This window comes from Bubalus kerabau, chromosome 12 (genome assembly GCF_029407905.1).
Source record: "Bubalus kerabau isolate K-KA32 ecotype Philippines breed swamp buffalo chromosome 12, PCC_UOA_SB_1v2, whole genome shotgun sequence".
NCBI lineage: Eukaryota > Metazoa > Chordata > Mammalia > Artiodactyla > Bovidae > Bubalus > Bubalus kerabau.
Window position 1 is genome coordinate 27146999 of NC_073635.1, and position 3803 is coordinate 27150801.

At 36.6% G+C, this 3803-nt stretch overlaps 2 non-coding genes across 2 annotated transcripts; one reads left to right on the forward strand and one right to left on the reverse strand.

The window, feature by feature from the left end:
- Positions 1 to 328: 328 nt before the first annotated feature.
- TRNAC-GCA (transfer RNA cysteine (anticodon GCA)) lies at positions 329 to 400 on the forward strand. Its single transcript has one exon. It is a non-coding gene; the product is annotated as a tRNA-Cys (tRNA).
- A 1148-nt stretch (positions 401 to 1548) lies between these two features.
- TRNAC-GCA (transfer RNA cysteine (anticodon GCA)) lies at positions 1549 to 1620 on the reverse strand. The gene has a single exon. It is a non-coding gene; the product is annotated as a tRNA-Cys (tRNA).
- Between the last annotated feature and the right edge of the window lie 2183 nt (positions 1621 to 3803).

Below are 3803 nucleotides of genomic sequence, written 5' to 3' on the forward strand. Positions count from 1 at the left end.
ATAGGACTAAGCATGCATGCACACAGACATACGTATGAATACATATATGTCTCAAACTTGAGTTGTATATATATACACACACACATATATGTAATCTTTGCTTCTGCTTATATTGCAATGGGCTTTTCCTTGAAGTTGTATTATTCAGGATTTCTCATATAATATATATACATGTATACATATAAAACTATGCTTTCTGACAAATGTTATATTTTATCTTATTAGAAATTACCCCCAGAAAAGAATTATCCACGTGTAACTAAATCATTTTGCTGTAGAGCAGAAATTAGCACCTTTTAAATTAGCTGGACTTCAACGAAATTTGGCTTCCTTGGTGGCTCAGATGGTAAAGCGTCTGCCTGCAATGCAGGAGACCCAGGTTCAATCCCTGGGTTGGGAAGATCCCCTGGAGAAGGAAATGGCAATCCACTCCAGTATTCTTGCCTGGGAAATCCCATGGATGGGGGAGCCTGGTAGGCTACAGTCCATGTGATTGCAAAGAGTCAGAAACAACTGAGTGACTTCACGTTCACTTTCAACAAAATTTAAAAAATTATCCAGATACCCAAAGATTATTTATTAATTAACCCAATTTAATATTATCTTAAGTTCTTAATGTTAACCAAAGATCTTGAATATTATGTGTAAATTGGTATATTATAGAACACAGTCACTGATGACATTAAACAGATTTAATTATCAGAATTATAATTTAATTTTTTAATTTGTTACCAGAATTTGTTTAAATTAAATAATTTTATGTTTTTTATAACCCCAAATTTTATATGAAATATGTTGTCTTGTCTGAACAGTAAACACATAGGGGTTTTGAGGACTTCAGATGAAATTGTTTATTCATGAGAAAAAAAAATAGAAATCTATTGTGAAATATTTTCTTGTATTATAGTCTACATAGATAAAGTCAGGGAGAAGATATATAGCTGCTTTTAAATTGAAGTGGTCAAACAAGTCTAATATGTCCAAGGATTCACTTTGGTTACATAAACTTGGGTTTTTACATAAAAATGCTTCTCAGCAAGCAGTTGTCCTGTTAGCTGTTTGTTGGTTTGTGAATTTGGGAAATGAATGATAACATATTTAAAGTATTAGAAGTTTAGTTTACTTTCTGGGAATTCTGGTAATATTAGATTTTTGTACAGGCTTATTATTATTTATAACACAATCAGAACAGAGCTCCTTTGTGAGGTTTTATAATCTATTTTGTTAATACTTGCCCAGTGTAGTTACGTATTTGAGACTTAGGCAACAAGAGGGAAGTGAAAGTGAAGTTGCTCAGTCATGTCCGACTCTTTGCAGCCCCATGGACTGTAGCCTACCAGGCTCCTCCATCCATGGGATTTTCCAAGCAAGAATACTGGAGTGGGTTGCCATTTCCTTCTCCAAACAAGAGGGAAAGAAAAGTGAAGTCTCTCAGTCATGTCTGACTCTTTGTGACCACATGAACTTCAGCCTACCAGGCTCCTCCATCCATGGGATTTTCCAGGCAAGAATACTGGAGTGGATCGTCATTTCCTTCTCCAGGGGATCTTCCCAACCCAGGGATTGAACCTGGGTCTCCTGCATTGCAGGCAGACGCTTTACCATCTGAGCCACCAGGGAAGCCAAACAAGAGGGAAAGATGTTCTCAATGACAAACAGCTGGACAAATAGCTTGACTCTCCAGTTCTGCAACATCAGCCATAGGTCAAAATCACAAAACACAAGTGGACACTTTAAAAAACTGATTTGAGCTTGCCAACAACTTGACAAAGAAATGAATATGCCAGCAAACCAGATTTTCTGCTTTTTTCCTGATCTCTATCATGTTTGGGAATCTTGTGATAGGACAACCCCCCCCCTCTACACACATACACACACACACAAACTGCCAAAATGTTATCTTTAAAATTTTAAAGTATTACTCTCATACAGATATGGACTAAATGCATGTAAAAGACTTATTTAATTCATTGGTAAGGGAACCAGACAAGTGGTAAAGCTGGTTCAAAATGCATTTGAGGCACAGTGCATTTAAAGGCAATGAAAAAAAGAAAAAAAAAAAGATTGCCAGGTAGTTACAAAATTGTTTTATAAAGTGCAATAAAGGTATAATCTTTGGAGTTATTTTTTTCTGCACAGAAATCATTTAATTTCTATAAGATAAAAATCTGATAGTCACAGTTTAACTTCATAGCATCTGAACCCTAATTAACAGTAAATGGTATGACAAAGGTACAGTCCCATGGAGAATGTCTATCAGACAATGATTCAGTATAACAGTGAAACAGGACAAGCAACCTTCCTTTTTCCTCATTTTGCAATTTTTTAACTTTATGAGTATGATATTCTCCTGTAGTTGGCCCCAGGGAACTTACACAGAAATGTAGATTTCCACTCTCAGGAAGGGAAGGTCTCTTTAATTCATTCAACAAAAATATTTGACATGTATTTTGTGCTAGACACTGTACTGGGCCCAAGAGTGTAGCAATAAGCAAATCATTGCAAAATATCTGATGGTCCTTACATTCTAGTAGTTTCCCTGGTGGCTCAGACAGTAAAAAAAAAATCCACCTGCAATGAGGGAGACATGGGTTTGATCCCTGGGTTGGGAAGATCCCCTGGAGGAGGGCAGTAGGAGGAGATAGATTATAAGCAACAGGTGTCTACATGTTAGGTGGAGACTGTTGGGGTGTTGAGATGTGTGACAGTGTCAAATGATGGAAAGTGCTAAGAATCAAGCAAGAAGTGGAAAGGGGAGTGTTACCATTTTTAGGAAACACTCATAGAAGTGACACTTGAGTGGATATAAAGGGAGCGAGGAGGACTGGTGCCAAGGTTGGGCACAGGGAGATGATGGAGTTTGTATTGTGCTCCCTCGGAGAGAAGGATGTGAAGAGGGAAACTTCTAACAGTCAGGTATGGACTTAGGTGCCATTTCAGAACTTTGGCGTTATTGCATGTAACCATTGGGTGGTCAAATACTGTGCAATAATCATGCATAATAACCATTGTATGGTTCTAAAAGTTTGGCCTTTACCATGGCTGTTAAATTTGGGGCTCAGTTTTTGAATCATAGATTATATTTGGTTAATTTTTAATGATAAAGGCATTTAAGTGATAAAATAATTATTATATTCCTTTAAGGATTTTTAAAAATGATATAATGTCATAGATGCTATTCCACCTCCTGCTTTAAGCTCTTTTGGGAGAGAAAAAAAAATGCTACATCATGTTTTAGTCTTTTCTTTTCCTTTATAAGCCTGTCTGGAAAGTGCCTGTCATTGATTTTGATCTGAAAAACTTTATCTTTTTTCCATAACTTAATTTCATTTCTACAAAAGAAAAGTACCACTTATAATATTGTATATGTCATGCAGAGAAGAGTAGAAATATTAATTGCCAGTGCTTCAGTCTAATTTGTGCATCTCTCAGAAATGTCAGTAATAGGCAGCATGCACTTCTGAGGATGGTGAGTCAGCAGAACAGAGAGCGCTTAAATAGAAACAACCCAAGCATGTGATAAAAGGTACTCAAGGGTGATTGGCAACCCTGATAGGATGGTGCACCAGTTAACTTGATAATATGAAGACACCCAGAAGACTGTATTACCTTGGAAATACTAATGGAACCAAGTAGTCTTAAAACAGGCCCTTTATGTGATTAAGGATGATTTTTTTCAGCACTACCGCGTCACAGGCTCTGCAGTATTTTGGTAGTAACAGATCTGAATCAGCAATGCAAGGGGAATTTCAATTTTGGTTAAAATTCCTGCTTGACCGTAACTTCTTCTCTTTTCAAATCAA